We start from the raw sequence: 19,035 nt of genomic DNA on the forward strand, positions 1-19,035 counted from the left end.
TTGGGATTAGAAACTATCCTGTCACTGTGAGTTCCAGACCAGAAAGGAAACCTCTGGGAGAGTTACAGAGTGAACATGACCCTAACCTTGGCCATGTGAGGAGAGGAGATCTGAAAAGAGAAAGAGGGGCCACCAACCAAGAAGGGCAGTCTTAGTGAAGATACTAACATGGCTAAAAGTGGCTGAGTTATATAGGTGTCAGAAGAGCTGGAAGAAGGAAAGCCCAGGGGATCACCTGGACTAGAAAGTTTGGGGGAGGGGATCTTGGGCTAGGTTGGGGAGGCATGCCAGCCAGGAGGGACCTATATGCAGTAGATACAGAAAAGATGCTGGGAGAAACTGGAGGCCACTGTACAGTTGATATGTTAATGGACACTTTTGTTCAACATTTTTTCCTTGTATTTAAGACCCAACTGGTTTTAGGCCTTTGTGTGAATGATACTTGACAGGTCTTCTTGCAAAGAAAACTCAGGAAATTACCACAGAGGAAGAAAGAAAGGATATATTTGAAATCGAGTATTCTTTCACCACTGATCTCAAGAATTCAAACTCTTCTCAGTTATACACATCAGATATGACATCATCACCAATAACTTTTCTATTGTGCAACCCCATTCTAAGAGAAATATGGAGATACATAACAGAATTCAGCCAACAAATCACTTTGGTGTGGCACTGAGTATGTACTTCAGAAGGAAAGTCTAGAGCAGCAGCTTCCCAGGAAATGTAATCTAGTCTAAAGGGAGTATCATTAACTCCTTACTTTTTGGTTCTCCACTATCCATCTATGCAACTGCCCTGGTATCCATGAGGAAGCTGTCTGAAGTACATTAACCAGTACCCACTGTGTACATAAAGGCAGGAAGAATGGCGGGAGGTGTTAGTGCATACATATAATCCCAGTGGACATCTGAGTTTGTGGCTAGCTTGGACTTCCATCTAGTGCAGCCAAGGCTACACAGAGAAAGCCTGACTCAAAGGAAAGAAAGGAGAGAGAGAGAGAGAGAGAGAGAGAGAGAGAGAGAGAGAGAGAGAGAGAGAGAGAGAGAGAGATCATGTGCCTCTCTGGACAGCCCTGTCTGAGGGCCTGGAGATGCTGGATGGGGTGGCAGAGGATCCTTAGTTTACCGTTTTTTTTCAGCTCTTTGTGGTGTGGGTCCTAAGCCCAGGCAGAGGGCTGATGTCCCTGATAGTGATCCAGTCTTACAGTCTTGTTTTATTCATTAATTTTACTCTTATAAAGATGGTGTTTGTGGCCATGTGGCATTGGTACATATAGCAGACATATGATGGAGTTCAAGGTCAGCCTGGACTACAGAGTGAGTTTCAGGACAGCCAGGGCTACACAGCTACTATAAATAAGGTTGCTATGAACATAGTGGAGCATATATCATTATTACAAGTTGGAAGATGTTCTGGGTATATGTGCATGAGAGGTATTGCTGGATCCTCCAAAAGTTCTATGTCTGCCAATTTTCTGATGAAACACCAGATTGATTTCCAGAGTTGTTGTACCATCTTGCAATCCCACCAGCAATGGAGGAATGTTCCTCTTTTACCACATCCACCCCAGCATCTGCTATCACCTGAATTTTTGATCTTAGCCATTCTGACTGGTGTGAAATGGAATCTCAGGGTGGTTTTGATTTGCATTTCACAGATCATGAAGGATGTTGAACATATCTTTAGGACTTCTCAGCCATTTGGTATTCCTCAGTTGAGAATTCTTTGTTTAGCTCTGTTTGTACCCCATTTTTAATGGGGTTATTTGGTTTTATGGAGTCCAGCTTCTTGAATTCTTTATATTCAATCTTAGTCCCCTATCAGATTTAGGATTGATAAAGATCTTTTCACAATCTGTTTATTGCCATTTTGTCTTACAAACAGTATACTTTGCCTAAGAGAAGCTTTGCAATTTCCTGAGGTCTCATTTGTCAATTCTCGATCATACATCACAAGCCACTGCTGTTCTGTTCAGGAATTTTTCCCCTGGGCCCATATACTCGAGTTTTTTTCCCCAAATTCTCCTCTATAAGTTTTAGTTTGTTTTTATAAGGCACTACATATTATATATAAACAAACATGTATTTACATATACATTTTATATTATATATGTATATGATATATTTATATTATTTCTATATTATAATTTATGTTATATATTATAACTATACATTTATGTATTTATATTACTTTATATTAAATATTTATATATTTTATATAAGACCATAAATTTTTATTAGATTATATATGTTTATAGTATACATGTATATTATATATTCATATTATTTACATATTATAATTTTATATTTATATGTTATGATTATATATTTGCATATTTATATTATTTTATATTAAATATTTATATATAAATATAAGACACACACATATATATATATACATATATATATATCATATAAGGCAGTAAGTTTTTATAAGTTCTTATAAGACACTATTGCCTATGCTAGCAACAATTTATGACAGGACCCTGATATAGCTGTCTCTTGTGAGGCTATACCAGTGCCTGGATAATCCAGAAGTGGATCCTCTGGGTCATCTATTGTATGGAACACAGGGCGCACATTGGAGGAACTAGAGAAAGTACCCAAGGAGCTGAAGGGGTCTGCAACCCTATAGGAAAAACAACAATATGAACTAAACAGTACCCCCAGATCTCATGTGTTTAGCTGCATATGTAGCAGACGATGGGCTATTCCACCATCATTAGGAAGAGAGGCCCTTGATCTTGTGAACATTATATGCCCCAGTAGAGGTGGATGCCAGGGTCTGGAAGCAGGAGTGGGTGGGTTGGGGAGCAGGGTGGTGAGAGTATATAGGGGATAGTATTTGAAATGTAAATGAAGAAAATATCTAATACAATAATAGAAAAATTAAAAACGAATAAATTTGTGAAGAATACCATTAAACCGTAGTTTGAATATCAAATCTTTTTTGCAACAATGCCATCTTCCATGAATTTTCAATGAGTAAAATGTGGATGTTAATGAAGTATGTGTTCCTTAAAGGGACATTGGTAGTGATCATATTTCTATGAATACTGAGTTAGGGAAGTGATTGTTTTTGTTAATGCATTTTAGACCCATTTGGGAATTATTATATAATGGGAATTGAAAAATGTGAAATATTTAGTGTATTTGCAAACACTCAATGGTTTTTTTTTGAAAATGTTGTTTTCTAGAAAGCAGTGTAATTAAAGCATCTGCCTCTCATTCTGTTTTCCAGAATTTTCTGAATCCAGAAACTCAACCAGAATTGCACACAAAGGGCAACTTCTGAAAAAAAAAATTAGGTTCATGCAAATGTCAGTAGTTTTACCTATCCCTTCCATAACTACAATATAAATAGCATGTTGACATATCTACAAGATTATTTCATTTCATTTTTTAATTTACTATTAATCAATATTTTTTTTACACTCTAGGTGTTATCCCCCTACTGGTCTGCCCCCTGACTCTTCCTCATCTAACATCTCCCCCCACCCATCTCCAAGATGATATCCCTACATCCCCAATGCCCAGCCCTTCCCAATCCCTGGGGACTTAAGTCTCTCTGGGATTAGGTGTGTCTTTCCCACTGATTCTAGACCAGGAAGTCTTATGCTGCATATTTGTTGGGGGCTTCACATCAGCCAGTGTATGATCTCTGCTTAGAGGCTCAATGTCTGAGAGATTTTGCATGTCCAGGTTTGTTGAGAAAGCTGGTCTTTCTATGGGTCAATCTTCTCCTCAGCTTCTTACAACTATTCCAATTCATCCACAGATTCCCTGGGCTTCTGATCATTGTTGGATAAAGTATATTTCTATTTGACAGCAAAAAAGGAACATTTCCTCCTTAGACCATGGGCCAATAGCTTGAAGAACAGAAGAAAAAAGGCAGTGTTTTGTTATGTGTCTGCTCTTACTGGAAATCAGAAAATATGTTCTGATTTCATCTTTGCTGATTATTAAGTTAGTCTGTGTTTCTGATTAATTATTTGATTGGGTAGATGGTTTCTATGTGTAACCCTGTCTGTCCTAGTCCTCATTTTTCTGCACAAAGTGATGGATTCAACTGCCTTATCAACATTTTTGGAAGTTACCGTTGGGAAATCTCCATAAATGCAAAATGATGAATAAAATTATAATAAATTGAGGGTTTAGTTCTCTGAGTGGAAATGTAGCAAGTGAATGAGTGCACGATTTTATGGACACTGTACAGAAGTTCAGTAGATGTGATACTTCCTGATATCACTAGAGCAACCAGTGAGAGTGATTCTAAAACTGGACACATGCACTATAACCCAATTTTCGGTGGGTATGTACCAACTTTATATTTGACAGAATTCCTGAAATATTTGTTCAGAAATATGATTTTTCCCTGATCTTTTGGGTAGAATTTCTCTCTGGTCGCATTAAAATTATATAAATCTTGGGTACAAAAATACATCCAAGCATCCCTGCACTGGATGCCAAAATGGAGAAGATCTCCACAGCAACCATGACCTTACCCTTGGTGCTATGATAGACAGGGAGGAAGGTGACCCAGACACTGCAGAACACTAGCATGCTGAAAGTCAAGAACTTGGCTTCATTGAATGTGTCAGGCAGATTCTTGGCCAAGAAAGCCACAGAGAAGCTTCCAAGTGCCAGGCAGGCCAAATATCCCAGGATACAGTAGAATGCAGTTACTAAGCCCTTGTGGCAAACAATGATGATGTGGCCATGGAGAGTGTGATCATCAATATCAACAAAGGGAGGAGAAACTGCTAGCCAGATTGCACACAGATCACACTGGAGTAGGGAACATATGGGGATGATGTAATTGGGCGCCCCTGATACCAGGAAGTTTCACAATCTTCTTCCTGGGTCTGTGACTTTGAAAGCCAGAACTACAGTGACTGTTTTGGCCAGAACTGTGGAAACAGCCACAGTGAATACAATTCCAAATGTGATTTGCTGTAAGACACAGGTGGCTCCGTTAGGATGTCCAATGAAGAAAAAGGAGCAAAGAAAACAGAACATGAGTGACATGAGTAATAGGTAGCTGAGGCTTCTGTTATTGGCCTTCACAATAGGAGTGTCATGGTGCTTCACAAAGACACAAAGTACCACAGCTGTGAATGCAGAGAAACAGAAGGCCATTAAAGCAAGTGCCATCCCCAAGGGGTCTTCATAGCTTAGAAAGGTGACACCTTTCTGAATACATTTGTTCTGTTCTGTGTTGGCATATTGGTATTCTTGACAATTCACACATTGATCCATATCTGATTTCCAAAGGAATGCTTAGTTAGGTCTGCTTTAGAAATTGTAATGTCAATGTATTTCAAGTAAGGGTAATGAAAGAAGATTTAAAATGCTCCCTTTGATGCTGATATGAAATGTGAAGGATATTGCTGCTGAGCATTGCTTTCAATTCATAATGTTCATAAAGATTTAAAGGAAATAAAACCAAGCAATTTTTTCTTTGTCTATTTAACTTGATTGTATCATTTATGATGTTATTAGAAAGGGGTTTGTGGGGTGTGGGTATGTGAGAGAGGAACCAAGCCCGAAGGATGAGCCAAAAGAATATAAACAGGCAACTTCAGGTAATAGTAGGGTCGGTGGACCCACCAAAATGCACCAGTGACTTGGGAGGTCAGAGACCTTAGATGAAATATACTATAGTAGATAGAGGGAATGTACACCTCCAGCGGGAAGAAAGGATACCAAGTGAGTGATGGAGTTCCCATCCCATAGTCACATCTGTTTCCCATAATTGTTCCTGTCTGAATGCAAGGATGAAATGGAGAGGAGTCTGAGGAAAAGAAGGTCCAATGGCAGGCCCAAAGTGGGATCTAGGTCAAGAAGAGGTCTTATTGCCTGACATTTTACTTAGGCTCTGGAGCACTCACAAAAAGGATCTATCATGACTGCCCTTCTAAATACAATTATTTGCACCCAACCAATAGACAGAAGCAACTAACCCCTGTACCAACTAACCCCTGTATTAGGGAAGGGTGAAAGTAGTTGAGGAGTAAGGTGATCTTGCAGGCAGACCAGCAGTCTCAATTAAACTTGACCCCAGAAATCTCTCAAACAATGTAACACCAGACAACAAACACCAGCTGATATGGGTCCCTCAATTACAGTAAAGGGCTTCTGTGTCTGTGTTCATTCAGAGAAGATGCACTTAACTCTCAAACACTGAAGGCCCCAGGGAGTTTAGAGGTCAGGTGGTGTGTGGCATTGTTGTATGCACAGACAGGCTGGTCTCCAGTCGAGCTCAGATGCTGAACCCTGGGACTTGGTGGTCATAATTTACGTACATAGGAGGGGAGGAGTTCTCTCATGGTCCTGGAACTCTGGCTCCTGCCTAAGTTACCTTCCACTACAGCCCCCACAAGAGAAACAAGACTAGAAGCCATGTAGGCAATATCCCAAGGTTTTGATCTTCAGGCTAAATTCCTCTCCAGTTACCTAGCAACAGAAACGATAGCATATTTTTAAAGGGGCTGATTGGCCACTCCTCTCTCTCTCTCTCTCTCTCTCTCTCTCTCTCTCTCTCTCTCTCTCTCTCTCTCTCTCTCCTCCTTTGTTCTCTTACTCTTATTCTCTTCTCCCTCTCTCCCTCTTACTCTCTCTTTTTTCTAACTCCCCCTTTCTCTCTCCTACATTGTTTCTTTCCCCTGGCCTTTCTACAATAAAGCTCTAAAAGCATAGACAATCTCTGATCATCAAGGCTGTGTTCACTCTTGCTAGTGTGGGAACCTGTCTTCCCTCTTCCCTCTCTCTCATAACCCGGGGGTACTGGGTGTTGTCCGAAGGACCCCAGGTTGAGCTTCCCCTTGTCCATCCCCTGTTGAATGAGTCAGAGGCTTGGATGCCCATCCAGAGCTGAATGGATAGTGTCTGGCAGCCCTCCCATGTCTGCCTGTCCAGGGCATAAGTGGAACTCTAGCGGGACACGGGTCCACACTCCCTCCTCTTTTCCCAGGCCTACTTTTATTTCTTATAAGTTGGTGTGGGGGATGGGGGTTCAACGTGAAGGCAGGTTGTGTTGGGAGCAGGTGGGGGATGTGGAGTATTCAGTCGGTGTATGGGGGGATGGGGAATGGAATATGAAAGGTAAAAAATAAATAAAAATTAAAGTTATCAGAAAGCAAAGATTTCCTAAGCCATTTTTTGATCCTATGTTAACATCAAGTAGATTATTTAATTCAGAGAAGATACATTCATAAACTACAATGTGGCTGGGTATATTTTATAAATACAAAACCCGATACTCACTGTTTTGTGAGATCACTGATTATTTTTTGAATTCATTCCCTATGACACATTGAGACTCTGACTTCTACTGGGAAAAGATGTATAACAGCTACTTGAGAATTTACTAGTTTAAACTTATTGACACAGAAACAACACAAAATTGAACAGGTAGGCTGTATGTATATGTACATACTTATATGTGTGAGTTCATGTGAGTGTAGATATTGCATTATTATATTTAAGTGATTCCTGTCTTAAGTCATAGAAAGAAGGTGGAATATGAGAGGAAATATAATGTTTATGTTTGAATAGTAGAAAATATTAATGAAATAAGCCCTAAGAGGTTTCGTCACCTGGCAATAATTAATCCAATGTTCTGGTTATTGTTCATGAGGTGCACTAATTTAGCACTGAAGGAAAAAATATCTCTGTAGATACTTTGTACTAAAAGATCTTTCATCGTGATTCCTTCTTCATATGGAAAGCTGAGCACTTTAATTCTTGTCTCACCTCCATTCTTATGAGAATCAAGGATGAAATCAGTGTTGAGAAACAGAATGAGCAACGTAACAGAGGAATCGTCTAGAAAGAGTGGTAACCCGGGGGCTTTGTGTTAAGCAATTATACTCCATTCTAAAATGGTAATCCCCAACATGGTAACAACATGAACAGTGATTGTAATTGCACTTAATTCCCAAGTCAATTCAGAGAATGTTGGTGTGCTTCCTTGGTTTTCAGAATTCTTGTCCTCAACAATGCATTTGTGGACAGATATTATTTGATAAGTTGCCTAAGAGCCTAAAAAGTTGGATTAGCTATAAATAGATTATGTTGTTCTACCAGAGAATCTGAGTTCAGATCCCAGTATCCATGACAGATATCTCACAAGTAAATATAAATTTAATGACAGCAGTATTATTTGCTTGTATGTGCACATGTATATGTGTTATCCACTCCAGACACATAAGCAATTAATGCAATAAAATATTTTATTGAATTTTTGTATTTAATTTTGATGTACATATTAATGTCTTTTACGTGTAAAACAATTTCGTATACTTTAAATTTCGTTTCAAGCACAGTATATGTTAAAATGTATGACTTCAAAAGACAACTTAGTGTCTGTATACCATCTGTCCAGGCTCTTCTGGCTTAGAGGAGAAAGTGTGGAAAAGCCTTGAAGGTATGGGCACAGGGGAAAACTTCCTGACTAGAACAGCAATGGCTTGCACATTAAGATCTAGAATTGACAAATGGGACCTCATGCAACTGCAAAGCTCTGCAAGGCAAAAGACACTGTCAATAAGACAAAAAGACAACCAAGAGATTGGGAAAGGATCTTTATCTTAAATCAGATAGGGGACTAATATCCAATATATATAAAGAACTCAAGAAGTTGGACTCCAGAAAATCAAATAAGCTTATTAAAAAAATGGGGCTCAGAACTGAACAAAGAGGAATACCGAACGGCAGAGAAGCACCTGAAAAAATGTTCAACATCCTTAATCATCAGGGAAATGCAAATCAAAACAACCCTGAGATTCTACCTCACATCAGTCAGAATGGCTAAGATCAAAAATTCAGGTGACAGCAGATGCTGGCAAGGATGTGGAGAAAGAGGAACACTCCTCCCTTGTTGGGGGGATTGCAAGCTTGTACAAGCACTCTGGAAATCATACTGGTGGTTCCTTAGTAAATTGGACATAGTACTACTGGAGGATCCAGCAATACCTCTCCTGGGCATATATCCAGAAGTAGTCCCAACCGGGAAGAAGGACACATGCTCCACTATGTTCATAGCAGCCTTATTTATAATAGCCAGAAGCTGGAAAGAACCCAGATGTCCCACAACAGAGGAATGGATACAGAATATGTGGTACATTTACACAATGGAGTACTACTCAACTATTAAAAAGAATGAATTTATGAAATTCCTAGGCAAATGGATGAACCTGGAGGGCATCAACCTGTGTGAGGTAACATAATCAAAAAGGAATTCACATAATATGCACTAACTGATAAGTGGATATTAGCCCAAAACTTAGGATACCCAATATATAAGATACAATTTGCTAAACGCATGAAACTCAAGAAGAATGAGGACCAAAGTGTGGACACTGTGCCCCTTCTTAGAATTGGGAACAAAACACACATGGAAGGAGTTACAGAGACAAAGTTTGGAGCTGAGATGAAAGGATGGACATCTAGAGACTGCCATATCCGGGAATCCATCCAATAATCAGCTTCCAAACGCTGACACCATTGCATACACTAGCATGATTTTGTTGAAAGGACCCAGATATAGCTGTATCTTGTGAGACTATGCTCGGGCCTAGCAAACTCAGAAGTGGATGCTCTCAGTCTGCTATTGGATGGATCACAGGGCTCCCAATGAAGGAGCTAGAGAAAGTACCCAAGTAGCTAAAGGTATCTGCAACCCTATAGGTGGACCAACATTATGAACTAACCAGTACCCCGGAGCTCTTGACACTAGCTGCATATGTATCAAAAGATGGCCTAGTCGGCCATTACTGGAAAGAGAGTCCCATTGAACACACAAGCTTTATATGCCATAGTACAGGGGACTGCCAGGGCCAAAAAAAAAAAAAATGGGAATGGGAATGGGTGGATAGAGAAGTGAGGGGAGGTTATGGGGACTTTTGCGATAGCATTGGAGATGTAATTGAGGAAAATACGTAATAAAAAAAAGAATGATCTTCCAAAACAAAACAAAACAAAACAAAACACAACAAAACAAAACAAAACAAAACAAAACAAAACAAAACAAAAGAAACAAACTAAAAAGAGACGTTAGTAGATTGCTTGGTTTTACTCCATGCATCATGGGAATAAACTCAAACTGTAAGCCTTAGCAACAAATGATTTAACTGTTTAAGTGTCTCACAGACATAATATGTCTTTTAAGAATTTTAATTCATTATGTAGAAGGAAAGGCAAAATATTTGAAAAGGTAACCATAAACTTATTGCATTTTGCCAGCCCTAAAAATTATCTTAACAATGGGTGTAGAATGTAATATACTGAATATGAGTCTCATGGTATATTCCAATTCATAGGTCAACTCTTATCCCCTACATCCTGGATTCTTACTACATCTGGTTTTGAACATGGCCCTCTTAATATCGCATACTTAGCATTTTTCATAAATTTGCAAATACTTTTGTCTTCTATATTAATCTTACAGAGAACATGGATTTTGCACCTAGTAGTCTCATGATCTATTCCAGTAGATTCAATACAATATTCAGTTTTTCATGGTCTCTTATATGTACATGGTGTGCACAATCATATTTAGGATAGATCGATTCATGAACTATGACTAAATCAATACTAACAAAATTTGTCACTAAAATCTAAATGTACATATAGTTGTATAATAGAATAACTGTTTGGAAAATCTTGTGCAGTATTTCTGCATATTGCAGTTATATTTTCTAAAGTATTTTCTTTGTGAAATATAATCTACCATTAATTTTCAATGAGCCAATATGTGGGTCAATGCACCAGGCATGTTTGTTTGCTTTTGCAAGATTTTGTTAAGGATTTTTGTATCTACAAGAAGTAAATTTAAAGCTGGACGTGGTGGCACACGCCTTTACTCCCAGCACTTGGGAGGCAGAGCCAGGTGGATTTCTGAGTTCGAGGCCAGCCTGGTCTACAGAGTGAGGTCCATGACAGTGAGGGCTACACAGAGTAACCCTGTCTTAAAAAATGAAGAAAAAAATCTATGCCTAAAAGTAGTAAATTTGATAAGTAATATACTTTATATCTGCAGTTGCCTTTTAGCTGATTTCATTATTCCAGGGTGATGCAAGAGAAATACATATCTTCAGGATTTATCAGAGTAGCAAACACTCACTTGTCTCATTAGAAATTTCATTTTCAGGGCAGGGACTGCAAACAAAACAGCAGGCTGCCATTCCCTCCTTCCATAATCTTCTGAATCCAGGACTACAATCTGTACTGCACACAGAGGATGGCATCTGAGAAAATCAGACACATATTGATAATGAGTTTTAGAAGGTTCTTTTATGTTTTAGATTAGCACTTTAAGATTTCAATAAGCTCATTTTATTAACACAATCTGAATGACATATATATTTTTGTGTGTTTGTGTGTTTTGAGGCAGGGTTTCTCTGTGTAGCCCTGGCTTTCCTGGAACTCACTTTGTAGACCAGGCTGGCCTCAAACTCAGAAATCCACCTGCCTCTGCTTCCCAAGTGCTGCGATTAAAGGTGTGTGCCACCATCGCCAGGCCCCTGATTGACATTTTACAATGTCCATTATTTAATGGCCAGAAATGAATATTGGAAATGCATTGAAGAAATATTGCATAGTATCTGAGTGTCTAGTAATTTAGGAAAAAGTGCTGATATTGAGCTGTATGTGAAAACTACAACCTGATATTATTTAGTTAATTATTTTCTTTTTTCTTTTTCTTTATTATTTTTCTTATTCATGAAATATGAATTTCATAGATATGAGATTTGTTCTTACTGAAGATCTAAACAACCTCAGGTTAAGATTTTTTTTCTTTTTTTTTTATTACATATTTTCCTCAATTACATTTCCAATGCTATCCCAAAAGTCCCCCATACCGCCCCCCACTTCCCTACACTCCCATTCCCATTCTTGACATTTCAGTGGTACTAGAAAGGATGAAAAGCTCCAATCCAGTCTGTGGAGTTAGTCATTTGACTACCTGTAAGTTTATGACTAACTATTAAAAGACAGAATTTAAATTGACATACATCCCTGGCAAAAAATTTCACACCCATAGTGCTATACCTGTAATAAGTAATTTTCTTTATTAATATGATGATATTATTAATGTAATTAATTTAAATTATTATATTATTATCAGTATATAATATTGTTATATACTCTGTAGAATTTATTGCTATTTTTTATCTTGTTTTTTTCTTTTGCTTCCACATTCTAAGATACAAGATTAGAACTTCACACGTGAACTTTTCTAAGAAGGAGGAGTTATGAGGTTCCAGTACCTCATTCTTCCATATTTTTTCCACATGAAGATTTTTAAAACATTATAATCACTTCTTAAGGATGACAAAATACCATTCAATCTAACTTCATTTCTATATATTTTCCTCAAGATGTACAACTTATGAATCCCAATTATTTTGCACCAAAATTACCTGGGTATATAGTAAGAAGAGTTTTTCTAATGCAATTTTTTGCTAACAATTTTAGGCTGCAAAATCTAGTTTATATTTTTACAAATACTTTGATCTATTTTTTTCCTTTTTTTCATTAGGTATTTTCCTAGTTTACATTTCCAATGCTATCCCAAAAGTCTCCCATACCCACCCCCTCAATCCCCTAACCATCCTCTCCCCCTTTTTGGCCCTGGCGTTCCCCTGTAAAGGGGCATATAAAGTTTGCAAGTCCAATGGGCCTCTCTTTTCAGTGATGGCGGACTAGGCCATCTTTGGATACATATGCAGCTAGAGACAAGAGCTCCAGGGTACTGCTTAGTTCATCATGTTGTTCCAACTATAGGGTTGCAGATCCCTTTAGCTCCTTGGGTACTTTCTCTAGCTTCTCCATTGGGAGCCCTGTGATACATCCAATAGCTGACTGTGAGCATCCACTCCTGTGTTTGCTAGGCCCCGCCATAGTCTCACAAGAGACAGCTATATTTGGGTCCTTTCAGCAAAATCTTGCTAGTGTATGCAATGGTGTCAGCGTTTAGAAGCTGATTATGGGATGGATCCCTGGATATGGCAGTCTCTAGATGGTCCATCGTTCCATCACAGCTCGAAACTTTGTCTCTGTAACTCCTTCCATGGGTGTTTTGTTCCCAATTCTAAGAAGGGGCACAGTGTCCACATTTTGGTCTTCATTCTTCTTGAGTTTCATGCTTTTAGCAAATTGAATCTTATATCTTGGGTATCCTAAGTTTTGGGCTAATATCCACTTATCAGTGAATACATATGTGTGAGTTCCTTTGTGATTGTGTTACCTCCCTCAAGATGATGCCCTCCAGGTCCATCCATTTGGCTAGGAATTTCATAAATTCATTCTTTTTAATAGCTGAGTAGTACTCCATTGTGTAAATGTACCATAATTTCTGTATCCATTCCTCTGTTGATGGACATCTGGGTTGTTTTCCAGCTTCTGGCTATTATAAATAGGGCTGCTATGAACATAGTGGAGCATGTGTCCTTCTTACTGGTTGGGACATCTTCTGGATATATGCCCAGGAGAGGTATTGCTGGATCCTCCAGTAGTACTATGTCCAATTTTCTGAGGAACCGCGAGACTGATTTCCAGAGTGGTTGTACAAGCTTGCATTCCAACAACAATGGAGGAGTGTTCCTCTTTATCCACATCCTTGCCAGCATCTGCTGTCACCTGAATTTTTGATCTTAGCCATTCTGACTTGTGCGAGGTGGAATCTCAGGGTTGTTTTGATTTTCATTTCCCTGATGATTAAGTATGTTGAACATTTTTTCAGGTGCTTCTCTGCCATTCGGTATTCCTCAGGTGAGAATTCTTTGTTCAGTACTGAGCACCATTTTTAATGGGGTTATTTGCCTTTCTGGAGTCCACCTTCTTGAGTTCTTTATATATATTGGATATTAGTCCCTTATCTGATTTAGGATAGGTAAAGATCCTTTCCCAATCTGTTGGTGGTTTTTTTTGTCTTATTGATGGTGTCTTTTCCCTTGCAGAAGCTTGGCAGTTTCATGAGGTCCCACTTGTCAATTCTCGATCTTACAGCACAAGCCATTGCTGTTCTAGTCAAGAATTTTTCCTCTGTGCCCATATCTTCAAGGCTTTTCCCCACTTTCTCCTCTATAAGTTTCAGTGTCTCTGGTTTTATGTGAAGTTCCTTGATCCACTTAGATTTGACTTAGTACAAGGAGATAGGAATGGATCGATTCACATTCTTCTCCATGTTAACAACCAGTTGTGCCAGCACCATTTGTTGAAAATGCTGTCTTTCTTCCACTGGATGGTTTTAGCTCCCTTGTCGAAGATCAAGTGAACGTCGGTGTGTGGGTTCATTTCTGGGTCTTCAATTCTATTCGATTGGTCTATTGTCTGTCACTATACCAGTACCACGCAGTTTTTATCACAATTGCTCTGTAGCAGAGCTTTAGGTCCGGCATGGTGATTCCATCAGAGGTTCTTTTATCCTTGAGAAGAGTTTTTGCTATCCTAGGTTTTTTGTTATTCCAGATGAATTTGCAGATTGCACTTTCTAATTCGTTGAAGAATTGAGTTGGAATTTTGATGGGGATTGCATTGAATGTGTAGATTGCTTTTGGCAAGATAGCCATTTTTACAATGTTGATCCTGCCAATCCATGAGCATGGGAGATCTTTCCATATTCTGAGATCTTCTTTAATTTCTTTCTTCAGAGACTTGAAGTTTTTATTGTACAGATCTTTCACTTCCTTAGTTAGAGTCACACCAAGATATTTTATATTATTTGTGACTATTGAGAAGGGTGTTGTTTCCCTAATTTCTTTCTCAGCCTGTTTATTCTTTGTGTAGAGAAAGGCCATTGATTTGTTTGAGTTAATTTTATATCCAGCTACTTCACCGAAGCTGTTTATCAGGTTTGGGAGTTCTCTGATGGAATTTTTAGGGTCACTTATATATACTATCATATCATCTGCAAAAAGTGATATTTTGACTTCATCTTTTCCAATTTGTATCCCTTTGATCTCCTTTTGTTGTCGAATTGCTCTGGCTAGGACTTCAAGTACAATGTTGAATAGGTATGGAGAAAGTGTACAGCCTGTCTAGTCCCTGATTTTAGAGGGATTGCTTCAAGCTTCTCACCATTTACTTTGATGTTGGCTACTGGTTTGCTGTAGATTGCTTTTATCATGTTTAGGTATGGGCCTTGAATTCCTGATCTTTCCAAGACTTTTATCATGAATGGGTGTTGGATCTTGTCAAATGCTTTTTCTGCATCTAACGAGATGACCATGTGGTTTTTGTCTTTGAGTTTGTTTATATACTGGATTACGTTGATGGATTTCCGTATATTGAACCATCCCTGCAACCCTGGGAAGAAACCTACTTGGTCAGGTTGGATGATTGTTTTGAAATGTTCTTGGATTCGTTTAGGAAGAATTTTATTGAGGATTTTTGCATCAATATACATAAGGGATATTGGTCTGAAGTTTTCTATCTTTGTTAGGTCTTTTTGTGGTTTAGGTATCAGAGCAATTGTGGCTTCATAGAATGAGTTGTGTAGAGTACCTTCTGTTTCTATTTTGTGGAATAGTTTGTGAAGAACTGGGATTAGATCTTCTTTGAAAGTCTGATAGAACTCTGCACTAAACCCATCTTGTCCTGGGCTTTTTTTGGTTGGGAGACTATTAATGACTGCTTCTATTTCTTTGACGGATATAGGGCTGTTTAGATCATTAACCTGATCTTGATTCAACTTTGGTACGTGGTATCTGTCTAAGAACTTCTCCATTTCATCCAGGTTCTCCAGTTTTGTTTAGTATAGCCTTTGGTAGAAGGATCTGATGGTGTTTTGGATGTCTTCAGGATCTGTTGTTATGTCTCCTTTTTCATTTCTGATTTTGTTAATTAGGATGCTTTCCCTCTGCCCTCTAGTGAGTCTGGCTAAGGGTTTATCTATATTGTTGATTTTCTCGAAGAACCAGCTCCTTGATTGGTTGATTCTTTGAATAGTTCTTCTTGTTTCCACTTGGTTGATTTCGCCCCTGAGTTTGATTATTTCCTGCCGTCTACTCCTCTTGTGTGATTTTGCTTCCTTTTGTTCTAGTGCTTTTAGGTGTGTTGTCAAGCTGCTAATGTGTGCTCTCTCTAGTTTCTTTTTGGAGGCACTCAGAGCTATGAGTTTTCCTCTTAGGAATGCTTTCATTGTGTCCCATAATTTTGGGTATGTTGTGGCTTCATTTTCATTGAACTCTAAAAAGTCCTTAATTTCTTTCTTTATTCCTTCCTTGACCAAGGTATCATTGAGAAGAGTGTTGTTCAGTTTCCACGTGAAGGTTGGTTTTCTATTATTTATTTTGTTATTGAAGATCAGCCTTAGTCCATGGTGATCTGATAGGATGTATGGAACAGTTTCAATATTTTTGTATCTGTTGAGGCCTGTTTTGTGACCAAATATGTGGTCAATTTTGGTGCTGAGTAGAAGGTATATCCTTTTATTTTAGGATAGAATGTTCTGTAGATATCTGCCATATCCATTTGATTCATAACTTCTGTTAGTTTCACTGTGTCCCTTTTTAGTTTCTGTTTCCATGATCTGTCTATTTTTGAAAGTGGTGTGTTGAAGTCTCCCACTATTATTGTATGAGGTGCAATGTGTGCTTTGAGATTTACTAAAGTTTCTTTAATGAATGTGGCTGCTTTTGTATTTGGAGCATAGATATTTATGATTGATATTTCCTCTTGGAGGATTTTAACTTTGATGAGTATGAAGTGTCCCTCCCTGTCTTTTTTGATGACTTTGGGTTGGAAGTCAATCTTATCAGATATTAGAATGGCACTCCAGCTTGTTTCTTCATACCATTTGCTTGGAAAATTGTTTTCCAGCCTTTCATTCTGAGGTAGTGTCTTTTTCTCTGAGATGAGTTTCCTGTAAGCAGCAAAATGTTGAGTCTTGTTTGTGTAGCCAGTTTGTTAGTCTATGTCTTTTAATTGGGGAGTTGAGTCCATTGATATTAAGAGATATTAAGGAAAAGTAATTGTTGTTTCCTGTTATTTTTGTTGTTAAAGTTGGCATTCTGTTCTTGTGGCTGTCTTCTTTTAGGTTTGTTGAGGGATTACCTTCTTGTTGTTTCTAGGGCGTGGTTCCTGTCCTTGTATTTTTTTTTTCTGTTATTATCCTTTGAAGGGCTGGATTCGTGGAGAGATAATGTGTGAATTTAGTTTTGTCGTGGAATACTTTGGTTTCTCCATCTATGTTAATTGAGAGTTTGACTGGGTATAGTGGCCTGGGCTGGAATTTGTGTTCTTTTAGTGTCTGTATAACATCTGTCCAGGATCTTCTGGCTTTCATAGTCTCTGGTGAAAAATCTGGTGTAATTCTGATAGGCTTGCCTTTATATGTTACTTGGCCTTTTTATCTTACTGCTTTTAGTATTCTATCTTTATTTAGTGCATTTGTTGTTCTGATTATTATGTGTTGGGAGGTATTTCTTTTCTGGTCCAGTCTATTTGGAGTTCTGTAGGCTTCTTGTATGTTCATGGGCATCTCTTTCTTTAGATTTGGGAAGTTTCCTTCTATAATTTTGTTGAAGATGTTTGCTGGTCCTTTGAGTTGAAAATCTTCATCCTCATCCACTCCTATTATCCGTAGGTTTGGTCTTCTCATTGTGTCCTGTATTTCTTGGATGTTTTGAGTTAGGATCTTTTTGCGTTTTACATTTTCCTTGATTGTTGTGCTGATGTTCTCTATGGAATCTTCTGCACCTGAGTTTCTCTCTTCCATCTCTTGTATTCTGTTGCTGATCCTCGTATCTATGGTTCCAGATTTCTTTCCTAGGGTTTCTATCTCCAGTGTTGCCTTATTTTGGATTTTCTTTATTGTGTCTACTTCCCTTTTTAGGTGTAGTATGGTTTTGTTCATTTCCATCATCTGTTTGGATGTGTTTTCCTGTTTTTCTTTAAGGACTTCTACCTGTTTGATTGTGTTATCCTGTTTTTCTTTAAGGAATTCTACCTGTTTGATTGTGTTATCCTGTTTTTTTTTAAGGACTTGTAACTCTTTAGCCATGTTCTCCTGTAATTTTTTAAGTGAGTTATTAAAATCCTTCTTGATGTCCTCTACCATCATCATGAGATATGCTTTTAGATCTGTGTCTAGCTTTTTCGGTGTGTTGGGGTGCCTTGGACTGGGCGAAGTGGGGGTGCTGGGTTCTGATCATGGTGAGTGGTCTTGGTTTCTGTTAGTAAGATTATTACGTTTACCTTTTGCCATCTGGTAATCTCTGGGGTTAGTTGTTATCATTGTCACTGTTTAAAGATTGGAGCAGACTCTGTGTTCTACTCACCAGAAGTCTCTAAATCCTGTAGTGGTTGTCGTGGGTATCTGGCGGGTGTCAGCCGACCCTGTGCTCTAGCTACCCCGATGCTGGTCAGGCCGGAAGAGGCTTGTGGCCCTACTCAGGCCAGTTTTCTGCTTCCCTAACTAATGCAGTCTCAGGTCCCGCACGCAATTGGATTGGAGCAGAAGCTGTTTCCACTTACCAGAAGTCTTAAGATCCTGTGGCGGGTGTTGTGGGCAGTTGGTGAGTGTCAGCCGACCCTGCGCCCTAGCTACCCCGGTGCTGGTCTGACTGGAAGAGGCTTGTGGCCCTACTCAGGCCAGATTTCTGCCTCCCCAACCAAAGCAGTCTCAGGTCCCGCGTGATTGGACTGGAGCTGAAGCTGTGTTCCACTCACCAGAAGTCTCAAAATCCTGTGGCGGGTGTCGGGGTGTCGTGAGTAGCTGGCGGGTGTCAGCTGACCGTGCGCTCTAGCTACCCGCGTGCTGGTCAGGCCGGAAGAGTCTACCAGCTTTTATTTCTTTAGGCAAAGGAGATGTTTATTGCATATTCATGATTCATTTTATTTTTAGGTTTCTCCTGAGCCCTGGAAGAAACTTAAAAACTTTCTTCCCTGGGGCTCTGCAACTGGTGTCCACAGACCATGCAATAAACACAAGTATGTAAATACTTAGGAGGATAATTCTTTCTCAGTCTCCATGATATCATTCATGTTTGTGAATCTGTGGAAGGAAGTCCCTGTGTTCAAATTT

The 19,035-nt window shown here is 38.8% G+C and overlaps 2 pseudogenes; both read right to left on the reverse strand.

Moving 5' to 3' along the window:
- Positions 1 to 19,035, reverse strand: part of LOC147003683 (uncharacterized) — a 90,924-nt pseudogene that overhangs the window by 6,075 nt on the left and 65,814 nt on the right.
- On the reverse strand, positions 4,359 to 5,261 carry LOC147003684 (vomeronasal type-2 receptor 116-like; annotated as a pseudogene).

The sequence above is a fragment of the Mus caroli genome, unplaced genomic scaffold (assembly GCF_978045245.1).
Source record: "Mus caroli unplaced genomic scaffold, Mus_caroli_1 scaffold_8, whole genome shotgun sequence".
NCBI lineage: Eukaryota > Metazoa > Chordata > Mammalia > Rodentia > Muridae > Mus > Mus caroli.